Source organism: Peromyscus maniculatus, chromosome 5 (assembly GCF_049852395.1).
Source record: "Peromyscus maniculatus bairdii isolate BWxNUB_F1_BW_parent chromosome 5, HU_Pman_BW_mat_3.1, whole genome shotgun sequence".
Lineage (NCBI taxonomy): Eukaryota > Metazoa > Chordata > Mammalia > Rodentia > Cricetidae > Peromyscus > Peromyscus maniculatus.
The window spans coordinates 120,673,468-120,686,566 of NC_134856.1; the positions used below are offsets into that span (position 1 = coordinate 120,673,468).

At 40.1% G+C, this 13,099-nt stretch overlaps 1 non-coding gene across 1 annotated transcript; it reads left to right on the forward strand.

The window, feature by feature from the left end:
• The first annotated feature begins 12,271 nt into the window (after positions 1-12,271).
• Positions 12,272-12,344, forward strand: Trnaa-agc (transfer RNA alanine (anticodon AGC)). The gene has a single exon. It is a non-coding gene; the product is annotated as a tRNA-Ala (tRNA).
• Positions 12,345-13,099: the final 755 nt, after the last annotated feature.

The window sequence follows — 13,099 nt, forward strand, 5'->3', positions numbered from 1 at the left end:
TATTTTTACTGTTTAATACAACTCAAAACAGAAAACAACATGATAATAAATGAATAGATCAATGGATATTGTAAACTGGATCCTCTTGTAACAATCACTGGAGTCTTGAAAAATGTTTTGCTAGTTGCTCAGACTTCTCCAGTCCCCATTTCCAATTAGAACTCTCCCTGTAGGAGAGGTGACTTTCTTGAGTTTTGTTATTTTTTTTTCCTTATTATGTTGTTATCCAGTAGATTTCCAATAAGTGGTTCTTCTAAAATATTATGTTGAGGTAATGATTTTATTAGTTAGAAATTACCAAAATATTAAAGATATCCCTCTCATTTTTTCTAGTGATGACATCTTATATAAGCATTCACAGGATCACCAAAACAGAGACTGTCTTATGCTCCTGCATTACCAGGAGAAAAGCCCTCCTTGGACAGCCATCATACCTGTCTCCTGACTGTAGGATGAACAGCCATTGAACAGGTCAAGTCAATCATGGCCAGATAGACGTGCAAAATAAGGCTGAGCACTTAGCTGTGCCCAGTGGAGGCCAGCTATAACCAAAGTGACTCAGGGACTCAGGAGTATAAATGAATGCTGTCCTAAGACTTGGAGTACATTACTATGCTTCCTTTTTATGGTAATATCTAACAGATGCAATGGCTTTGCAGAGTGAGTATCTAAAGAAAAACTCTAGACAGCTTCTATTTTATTTCCCAGTGCATGCACATTGTCAAGGAAAAGTGGAATGTGATTGTATTTCTTTGTTTACTGTGCTTCAAACTCTTCTCTGATGTGGCAGTCATCTGTCTGAGACTAACAAACTACTGAGATTATTGCTCCAGAAAGGTTTGTTTTACCTCACAGTTTCAGGGGTTTCATGCCAGAGTTGGTAATCCCCAGTGCTTTCAAGCTTGTGATATGTCACCTCATCACAGCACAAAGATCACTGCTTACATCAGGACTAGGGTGGGTAAAAGGCAGGCTCTGTGGATAGATAATACTTTTTGAATGTGTGACCCCTAATTATTAACTTCTTCCCTGTAGGCAAACATACTGAAGTTTCCACCAACTTCCCAAACCACCGTGGACTGGGGCCCACGCTCTTGACACAGGGGCATTTAGAAGGTCTTCCAGATCCAATGTATAGCATCCAGTCTCCTCTGAATGGCCTGCTAGTGACCTGTTTGCCTTGTGTGTATATGTTTCCCCATGCATGTGTGTGTCATTATGAGACTGTATAGATAACATGTAGGGTGTGCTTCCTTATTGGTAGTAAATCTGTATTACATTTTGCTCATCTGGTCCTTACAAAGTAGACTCATATACTTTCCGTGATTTCTGATGGCTTTTTTCTTTTATCTAGAGCAATAATGTTTCTCAGGCTGTTTGCTTGTACATTTCCTCCCCCAAGTGTGCAATTGGTCATATATCCAAGAGCATGTGAAATGAACAGTGGAGACTACATGTTTGTTGCTTCTGGGTTGGTTTCTCAATGTATTCGAGTTGTTTCCAGTGAACCGAATCTCTTGCGCTTTTTAATTTAAATTTGAACAGGAAAACATGTGGCTAAATATATCCACACATTTACACTTAGGATTATGAGTTATAGCTTCTTCACTGCTTAGAAGAGAAAGCATCATTTCCTTCATATTGATATTTTTTTGCTGAGATTTGGGGCTATAGCATGTTTCCTTTGCTTTCTCCGCCTCACAAATGTGGTTTCTTCTTCTCTTACTATATTGATTATTAATATACGAGAGGTGATAGAGCTGTGCTACTGTGGAAGACTTTCTCAAGGTAAGATGCCAGCACTGTAACAGACAACAGTATTACTGAAAGTAAATTCTTCCCAAAGCCAGTCGGCACTTCTCTCACTGTAGTTTGTAGTTATACTGTGTACATCCCATTCTTGGTTATTCGGGTCTCTCTTATAAACTCCGTAGTTTCAGTTCTTTAGGCAAACCTATTTTTACTGCTTCCTTTGTCTTTGTGCTGATGTCTCTACAGTCATATGCTTATCTGGGGTTTATTTTCGAATTGATCCCTAAGGAAGATGTACTTCCCTCTCATCTGTCATAGCTTGCTGTTGCTGGGTAGTCCAAGTTGATCCAAAACTTGCTGCTCAGCCCAGGTTGGCTTCAAACTTGTGATCCTCCTGCCTCAGACTCCCAAATAATGTGATTACTGGTAAATGCACTGCCATATTGAGTCTCTAATTAAACCTTGAAGCCTCTCTGCTGTTTGGCCATGAACTCTAGCCTTCTTTGACTGGGCTGCAGGGGAAATGGTCATAGATATGTATGAGTACCCTTTACAGGGTACTACTCCTTTATCCTGACAGACAGTCGGGTGCTGACATTTTCAATGTGTGACTTGATGTCTTTCACACAATCCTACACTGGAGGACTTGTCTGATCCATGTCCATTTTATTCTTATGGAGACAACTGCTCCCTAGACAAGCTCTAACTGCAAATGGAGTTCAGGGTTATAGGTCAAGGGGCAGCCTAAAGAGGCAGCACCCCACATAGAGCATTGTAAGCCCCATATTAGTCCTAGATACCAGAGATTTGAGTGCAGCACATTTCACAGCACCTCCACATAGGGTGAGCTGGTGAGACGTATGCTCAACCAGCAGGTGCTGAGGTGAGTAAAGAAGAGAAGATTTGAAAACTTTTAGTTCTTGCACAAGCAGCTTTCCTGGGGGAGAGCTTTAATTAATAGGGTGTGAGTTTTGAGAAGACACATGGTGTCTGAAGAGGTGGTCATTGCAGCATTTCTCGGTCATCTGTGTGTCATCATGATGGGTGGTCTGTGGGGACAAGAAAGACTACATCATGGATCTAGAATCTTACATTTACACTAACACTTGTTAGATATCTTAAAACTCATTGTTTTCTGACATAATTGATGCATGAAATTTGAAGACAATCTGATTATCTTTATCTTATATATAATTAGAGACTCATTTTTTTTTGACCAATTGGTAATTTCACTACAATATATACCAGTTTGTGCAATTCTTGGTTCGTTTTCCCAGATATGCTTCATATTTTTTTGATGTGTAATTTGAATTTGTTTTCTTTTCATCAAACCTTCCAGAAGGATAGTTGGTGGGACTGTTTGGGAAGGATTAGCAGGTAGAGCCTTGTTGGAGGAGGTGTGTCAGGGGGCAGACTTTGACGCTTTAAAAGCCTCCTGCCAACCTCTAGTTCTCTCGGCCTCCTACTTGTGATTTTGAGCTGTGAGCTCTCATCTGTTCCTGCCACCACACCTTTATTCCATCATCATGGACTTAACCCCCAGGAACTGTAAGTCCAATTAAATGCTTTCTTTTGTAAGTTGCCTTGATCATGGCGTTTTTGTGCAGCAAAAGAGCATTCAGCAGACAGTAAAGGACTGTTGTTCACAGGAACAAATGGTAGCTATGACTCCATACACAAGACATGTACAAGATCAAGCTAGCCCAAATCCCAGCAGTTAGGGGGAGGATCTCATGAAATTCTACTTTCTCCCTCAGGAGCTAATGGTAATTGACGGCTGCTGGGCATGCATAGTCAGTTTTCTTCAAGAATGAGGCCTCTGAAAGGCTACACACGTTCTAATAGGTGGTCCTATATTTATGCACATACAAGAAGCACTCCATGGTTGAACGAGAAAGTGGTGGGGGAGATAGGAGATGAACTGGGGCGGGGTGGGGGTGAAGATCAAAATTCGTTATATGGATATGTGAAATTCTCAAATAAAAAATTAAAGTTAAAAAAGAAACGTGTGATTAAATGATTTTGGCATTTTTCTAATATCAGAATATGCTGTGCAAATGAAGACAGCTACCATGTTGCTAGGCGAAAGAGTCCCATGGTCCTGTGACTGCACCTTCAAACCCTCATGCCCCCACACATCATTCGGAGGGTGATTTTGTTTACTTTTTCTTTCTATTTATTTCCCTTGTCCTTATCTTGCCACATTTCAGTTTTGCTTCTAGCAGTTTCCTTCTAGTGTCAGTCCTGGAATAGTGTTGACGGGTTGGCGGTGAAGACACCTCGGCACCTAAGCCCATTTCTGGAGCGCATGGCCTCCCACGCCACCAGACCTACTCAGCTGGCTCACTGAGGTCTCTCATAAGAATCTCTATGTTACTTTCTTAATTCTTAGTTTCCAAAGACAATGCATTTTCTTAGTTTCTCTTGCACACATACCAAGATTGTGCATAGTTTACCATTGTCTGTAATGGTTATGCACCCACTGGCATTTTGTCAGTTGTAGGAAATAGAAATTATTCACCAGAGTCATTGAGATTGTAGCAACAGGACCTGGAAATATAAGACAATTATTAACTATATTCTGTCATGAGCCTACAATTCAGCTTGTAATTTCCCAAGTCCATAAAGCCATTTAAAATTATATATTTTATTTCTTATTTAAAACTAACTATGTATTTTCAGATCAATTCTCCATTGAGTTTTCTTAGGATTTTATGCATTATGTACTTAAATTTCAGCAATGATAGTTAGCCGATGTCTCTCAGAAATGTCTTCATGATGACCTGTTTAGGGTGAGCCTAGCCAGGGTGGTCTGTGTTCTGACTATATTTACTGTGCCATTAAGTATTATATATCAAGATGAATAAATATTTTTGGTGTTAGAAGTATATCTTTAAATCTACATATAGTTTATTTTTTCCATATACAGTATCATTTCCTAAACCATAGTTCATTAAAACTGAATATGGAGGGAGGCTTGTCCTTTAGCAGATTCCGATTTTACAGCCTTTTTTATTCTAGTAAAAGTGATTATGTTTGTGCTATTTAAGGAATGTAGCCAGAAATTTGTAACAAGTTTCTTTCCAGCATCCTTTGGTTGGTGAATATTTGATAAGAGTTAAGCAGAATATGAGAAAATACTGTATTCATGAGCATATTAACATATGAGACCGTATATGCAAACAGCCATGAGTTTGTAGTTGTAATTTCATATGTAAAATACAAGTCCAGCTACCATAGGCATCTCTGAGGGATGATGGCACCTGCTCTGCCCTTCCATCATTCTGTGTTCACAGTAGATGGCGCTACTTAACACCTCTCCCCACCCCACACCCCCCAAATAAACCCAACCCTGTATTGATCCTCAGAATGTTTCTTAACACCTCCTTGCAGATATTGCCAAGAATAGAATTAGCCAAACGATTCCATTCTTTTTTTTTTCCCATAATAAACACGGGAAAAACATGATTGCCCAGGCACATTCCCGATGCAGCCATGGGCCAGCTAGGCTCAGTGGACGCCTTTTTCAGTATCAGCCTGTCCCCTGGCACCTGCCTGGCTTGCTAAGCAGCCCGATAGCTTCACCCATTACTCACAGAGAGCACTTGAATGGCAGGCACAGAGCCAATGTTTACCCTGTGGGGCTCCCGACACACACAATATCTGTCAACACTTCCTATCACTCTCCTGTTTATGCAAACCGTCTCCCCCCTCCCTGCCTCCGCCACTCCCCCCCACGCTTTTCCCCCCCTTTTGGCTTGATGCATTCATCGCCAGACTGCAGACACCTAGTTAATCCATTTAGAAGCTATCAGCTCTGTTCATCGGCTCATAAACCTATTACCTTGGAGGAGCAGTTCTGAGGGACACAGGTGCCAGGCCAGGACACAAAACCCAATTGAGCTGTGTAGCAGGCAGTGTGGGGCTCCTAATCACGGTTCTGCCTGCACAGGGACCTCCCCGTGTTATGCTGTAGCAGGCACTTTATTAAATATCGATTTAAATCACGTCCTTTAATCAAATCTGATAGAGGACCTTTTTCACCTTCGCCCCTTCTCAGCTCCTCCTCACCCTCCTCCTTTTCCAATCAGCCGGTCTGGTGACATAGGAGCCCAGGAATGAATAGTTAGCAAGCCTTTCCCCAGCAAAACCCTCTTCAGCAGTAATGAGGCATTTGTGGTAATCGGGTGATGAAATGTAAATGGCAGTAATGAGCACAATTACATCCACCAGGGAGCCATCGGCGTGGCTTCTTTCCTCAGATAGATGAGGGCTTCCTCTGCCTTTGCCGGCTAGGACTTCTCAGGGCTGCTGGATGGAGGCGCGGTGGGTGGGAGGGGGAGCCCAGAAGCAGAAACTGTGGCCTTGAACTCCAGGCCAAGACGCTCCTCTGCTCCTCGCAACCTCTCTGCACCTCCCTCTCCTTCCTAGGAGAGGCGAGGACTGTGTTTGCCGCAGGGTGCAGGGTTTTCAAACCGCCTCTTCTTCGTTCTAAGGAGCTCAAGGTGAGCCTTGGCCCTGATGGCTGCATGGAAAAAAAATCTCTACACGCCAGCAGAGCCCATAGCCGAGTAGTGGGAGGCTTGCCAGGGAATACAGGGGCCACGCTGTTGTTTATACAGGCTTTGTAGTCAAGCAAGGAGCCCAGATGAGGATGAAGGCCTCTGCAGCAAACTGCTCAGCGTATCTGGGCTGGTGGGCAGGGATGATTTGACTACACATCTGGAGGTGCTGACCAGAATTCCGATCTTGGAGTAGAGACAATGAACTGTGATTTTAAAAATAATAATAAAACCAATGTAAGTGAACATAACCTGCCCCTGACATAAAAATGCACATTACTGATGCGTCCTAGCACACGTAGTAAATGACCGTCCAGTTTGCTAATGATTATAAAATGTGTACCTAGGAATATTACAAAGTACATGAATTTCTCACAGATAATTTCACTAAGTAAAGGAGGAAAGTGCCAGCCTTTAATGTGGGGCTCGGAGTTAGCAATACTAAAATCTGATTTTAACGACTTTTCATAAAATTCACTGATATTTTGAATTCATAAGAAGTTAGTTAATTTTAAGATGATATTAACAATTTCATGGCACAGCAGCTACCAGTTGACTTCTATTTTCTCCTTTGAGCTTTTCATCATTTAAACAGCTGTCTAGCTAGAGTTAATAAGTTACAATAGACTATTAGGCTAAATTCTCTCATTAGGATAATTTATTGAATTTATATGACTGTTGACCAATATAAGGAACATAATCTATTGTTTAATAATACTTACTTTAAAAAGGAAAGAGTTTTGCCATTTATACTAAATTTTTTAAATGCTTCATTTCATTCATAGAAGGTTCATTTCGAAGTATGGCCAGAATCCTGGGGGGGGGGGTGCTTTTTTTTTTTATTTTCCCTCCTCCATTCTCTCTCTCTCTCTCTCTCTCTCTCTCTCTCTCTCTCTCTCTCTCTCTCTCTCTCTCTCTCTCTTTCCCAGAATTATCATTTATTTGAATTACCCCTCCCCATTGTCTGAGTACTCTTTAGACATGTTCTCATACTGTTGCCCAGGTTAGCCTGACACTCTGTATATAGCCTAGGCTGGCCTCAACCTTATGAGGCTCCTGCAACAACCTCCCAGGCACTGGGATTCCAGGCGTGAGTCACCATGCCTGGCTCTTCTTTCTGTCTGTTCTGGTTCTAGTTGGACAGTCTAGGGGAATGGCTTTCCTGTGGGAAGTTGAGGAATGGACTTGTAGTGAACTGACCACTGTGCTTACTACTTATTCAACAACAGATTTTCTGAAGTCTGGATTGCTGTTGTTGTTATTCATTTGGCTTCTAAAAGTCTGAATGCTTATAAAAACCCAAAGCGATTGTCAAAATAATGCTAATTTGATCTAGTTTGTTTTCCAATCCAGGGAGAAGTAAGGAAGAAATAAAAGCATTAAATTTAATGAGACACAAAGCATTCTTGGACAGGTTTTATACCAGCAACATTATTCACTTCTTTCAACTCCACAACTGGTGTGTGTCCTCTGGGTCATGGAAATGTGGGTGTTCCCTATAAGCATCATGAATTCCACACCTCCATGCCCTGAGATTTTATTCATTTGTTGTCAGTAATTGTGTGCACACGTGCACACACAGGCATACCATGATGTGCATGCTGAAGCCAGAGGACAACTTTGTGGAGTTGGTTTTCTTCTCCCACCACATGGATCTCAAGGATTGCACTCAGGTCAGGCTTGGTGTCAAGCATCTTTGCCCACTGAGCCATCCTGTTGGTCCCTCCGCACCTGTGCTAAGAAGTCGTAAGGACTCTAGCCTGCCTCCCTTCTTTGCTTCCCATTGTCTCCAAGGTTCAGTGCATTAGTCTGTTCTCCTGTTCCCAAGACTACAGGCTATTTGCTTTGTCAGTCTTGAGTTTTTGAGACAAGTTCAGCTCAGGCTAGTCTGAAATCGACATATACCACAAAACCGGTTTCCAAGATTGCAATATAATTTTTTTCTAGGCTTCGATTATTATTTTCCTTTTGATTTTCTTCAGCTTGTTTTATTTGTAGTAAAGCCTTAGGAGGGAAGCCCCTAAGACCAATTATTAGGTCACTATCTGTGCTTTATTGCTTGGACTATAGTAGTTTCTCAATACAATTAAGTAGAAACACAAGGGTTTATTATTTATTATTATTATTATTATTTATTATTATTTCTTTCATATATTACATCCTGATGGAAGTTTCCCCTCCTTCCACTCCTCCCAGTCCCACTCCTCTGCCTCCCCTCTCCCCCAGATCCACACCCCGTCCAGGAAACACAAGTTTTAACTACCTCCCTGGCTTAGCAAGTATTCAGACCTAACCTTAATTGTGTTTCACTTAATCTTTTTACGTCTTAGTATTTTCCTTGTTTTCCTAAAGTACCATGCTCAGAAAGTATGGAACAAATTAAAGGTTCTGTAAGGATTTGAATTATATTCCTTTTTAAAAAAAAATTCATCCTTCTTTTCTCGTGGACTGTAAAACTGGGTCCTGCAGAATGATTGTTCTCTGAGCTTCTGGATGATACAGGTCTGACTGCATCCATGAAGTGGGTCTTTAGCCTGACTTATTTTCCTATCAGAAGCAGTTTGCATTGACACAGAATGTAAAATTTGCAAAAAATGACAACAGGAGACTATCTGACCTACTTAGGGAAGAAGCGGCTTTGGAAAATAAGGAAGTCTGGGTCTAAACTCTAAGCTGTCTGGAGACAGACCCTTCCAATACAAGCATCAAAACAGAATGCTTGTTTAGTAAAACAAAAGGATGACACCTAGACAATACCTTTTATCCTGGTTAAACAAATTCCACCAGAGCTGTTATTCTAATTCAGACATTATTTGCCCACAATTCATTCCTAATATAAGGGTGAGAGGATACGAGTATTACATTATTTCTTTTGTTCATTTTGTAACTTTTCCCTTGTGTTCATTTGTTTTAATATTTCTAGTGCATCTCAAGCTCTATCATAGGGAAAATATGGAAACCTAATTATTGACTTGAATATTGAAGGCATCTTGTAAGAATGAATTAGCAGAATTAGAAAATTTTTTTTCACTGGTTTTGGGCTTTCTGTCTTGTTGATAATTCTGAAGTTTACCTAATTTTAAATTATACACCATTAGAGCCTTTTTAGAGCACCCTATCAGTCTCATAAAATATATACCATTTTATCACTTCTTCATTTATTATTTTTGTAAAAAAAAAAAAGGCAACAGTAAACCTAAAAGCTGTACTTTTATGATTTCAACACCACCCTCGACAAAAATATAAAGTTCATTTGAATCTTTTTAGAAAAAAAAATCAGTCTATTATATACAGCACACATGAACAATTTATTTCACTTTTAACCTATCACCTAACCTGGCCAGCAGTTATTCATGGCTGTGGGTAGAAGAGGTTATGTTCCCCCTGACAAAAATGGGTCATTTTTCCCTGTTTAGCAAAATGCGGAACACGGATCATTACAGTGCTTTTGGCAGCTAATTTGAACATCAGTGGCTCAACTTTGAGAAGAATCTTTTTTTCTGCCCTAAAGAATCTCTGAGTTTTCAGACTCTAGTAATTGAAAAATCCCCAAACACTCACTCACGGAGGAGCTACACATTACTGCAGGAACAGTCTACAAATTGTAAAGTATTCAATTTACATCCCCAGCACCTCGGGGCAGTGCTGAAGAATTTATGTCTTTGGGAACCTTTGAACTAACAAAAGATAACATTTCACAGTGAAGTCTACTCGCACAAAAGTTTTTAACTCCCTTCTTGCCTCTTCCAAGGAGATGCTGCCTCCCCTTGCAATGCCTACTGGGAAGTGTTTGTATTCACTAAGATGTAAGCATGAAAGGCATTGGAGAGGAAAAAGAAAAGAAACAAAAAAACAAAAACAAAACAAAAATATCAAGACTCTCCTTTCTAGCAGGAGAGAAAAGAAATGGAAAGAAAACTGTATTCTAATTTATGTGTCTAGTTATGCAAAGTCTACAATTTAGATAGCAAGATCGCCTTCCCAATTTTATTTTTGTGACTGCTCTTTAAATGCAAATCAAATGTTAAAAAAATAGAGCAGGTTAAGATTGTATTATTACTTCTGTCATTGGAATGTAGCCATTTTTAGCATCTGTGAAGTTAGCCCTTCTAAGAAGTTTCCAGTTAATAAATACACATTCTTTTCCTTGCTCACCATCACGGGCTACTTCCACAGAACTTCCACAGACAATGAACCTAAAATGCTTCATGTAATTTAAAAATATGATTTCATCATATTTTATTTTCATTATTCTCTACATTTTATACATGAAGCCAGAAGAAATTAGCAGTGTATTCAACTGAGCTCATTTTTTTTTCTAGGAAGGAAGTGGTATTTCTCTGGGTCTTCCTTCCTCTGGCTTTTTGATCAAAGATGATTTCACATACTGTGATTAGTGATCTTCTGACATCTCTGGCTCAACTCAGTTTTAACATCTGAATTGATAAGGGAAAGCAAAAACAAACTCTGCTAGAAGACCCTTCTCAACTCTTTCCCGAGAGTGCTCATTTCCAATGCTATGGTTACGATAATGAAACTGTTTAAATGAAATAATTTGGTAAGCATTTCCTTTTAGGTTAAAAATTGATCAATGGTTCTGTTCACCAATAATCCAGGGATCAGCAATCTCATAAAACTGGTTTATTCAGTCTAGGAAATTAGGCAATCCATCATGGGTGATTTGTTCAAATTTCCCCCTGCAAGTAAGTGAAATGGAAACTTTAAAACCAATAAGATAATGCACTTTACAAATTCAGCTGAGAGAGATGGATAAACTGAGATGCCACTGGCATTGGCTGCGGAAAATCTGTCGTGTTTCCAATTATTGAGCAGATTTTTGCATCTCAGTTTGCTGCCAGGCAGCAACCCCCACTTCTGTTTTTTTTTTTTTTTTTTTTTTTTTCCTTTTCAAACCAAATCATCAAATCTTAAATCAGAACAAGCTCATCGCATGATACTATGAAAGGCCATCAGGGGATAAAGGACACCAGATGCTCTATGAGTTTTCTTTTCAGCTTTCATTTCAGCCTTCCTGCATTCCCCACGCTGCCTTTTACTTGTCAAAAAGTAAAATGTGCCTTGATAGATAACAAGCCTATTTTCTTCACTGGCTGAGCATAGAGAATACCATTAAGTATTGATATCTAGGGTGCTTAACTAGGGAACACAAACACAGCAGTCCCCAAATTGGGGTTCTGTTGCATTATTTTACATGCCAAGATTTTGAAAGACTCCAAATTAATTTCATTTTCCTGAGGAGAAAAAAAAAATACCTCAGCTTTCCTTGTGAAAAATAAAAGGATGGGAACCCAAAGCAGTTCCCTGGTTATGCCTCTACTTCTTGGTGTACACTGGTCACCTGTCTGGAGTTCAGATGCCCTGGGACTTGTGTAGAGGTGAGTTTTGGAAATGTTCCTAGTCTGCTAAAGTCAATTATTCAATTGTTCTTTGCTTTGAGAGCTTTGTATATGCACAACTTCTGTCATTAACAGAGAAGGGAACAAAGGGATCTTTGATAACCTATTAACTTCCAGAGACATTCTCATTGGCTTCACGGAAGACAATAATTCCTGAGCACATGATAATATGTCATCCATAGTGAAAGTTAACATCATACTAGTTATAACTACATAGGTGACATGCTAGATATAGCACAGTAGGGGAGACTGACTGGCTCCCCCAGGCTTCTAAGAAAACTATTTTTTAGAAAACATTTTCCTTATAGTATAGCTTATTATTGTGAAGTGACAATATTGAGGTTTCCCGTGTGAGGCTGTCCTCAAACTGGCCATGTACTTTGAGATCCCAATCCTCTGGTCTCCATTTCTAGGATAATGGGATTCCAACTGAGTATTGGAATCCCACCAAGTGAGCAATTTGAAACTTTGATTGGATATGAACACATATAATGGATGTCCTGCTTGAAGACACAAGCAAAAGAAAGGTAAAGTTGGGGGTTGGGGATTTAGCTCAGTGGTAGAGCGCTTGCCTAGCAAGCACAAGGCCCTGAGTTCAATCCTCAGCTCCAAAAAAATAAAAAATAAAAAATAAAAAAATAAAATAAAGTCAGCCAGAAGAGATCTTTATGTCACTCTGAGGGCTTCAGGTCATGCAAAACAAGCAAACACTTGCCTCATAGTTCATAGGAAATCACCTCTATCTTCTTCTGGAGCTGATAGCAAGCTGCCTTTTAGGAAACATTTGGCAGGATCTGGAGTCATCTTTGGTTGTCACGATGGGAGGATGGAAGGAGAAATGTGGTTTCTACATCCCTGGCATGTAGACACCAGGGATACTGAAACAAAGCACAGAACAGCCCACTCACTGAACATAGTCCCACCTCCCAAAGCCAACAGTAACAAGGTTAAAAACCCTGATGTGAAAGTTATGAATTATAAGTCGAGTATGGTCATGGAATACTGGGACAATGGGAGTAGGAGGCAGTACCAGAGTCTCCTGGGAAATCAGGAAGAACTGGAGTACTCTCACATGGCTCATCTAGGTACTTCAAGACATTAAACTTCAAGACATTTCTGGACTTCTCTATGTACCTTATAACCTTCTGTGACCAGTGGGCATAGATTATTAGAAAGAAGATAATAGTAAGCTACATCATCAAAGGCATGCAGCTGCTCCAATTAAACTGTAGTTGCCTGTGACCCAGACATGACTCAATGGCACATGATAGCTACTAGATAAACATTCACTCAGTGAAGAAAAGAATAATTAATTTTTAATTGGCTGAATAACCAAACACACTAGCTATTCCTGGTTGTCCACACTTG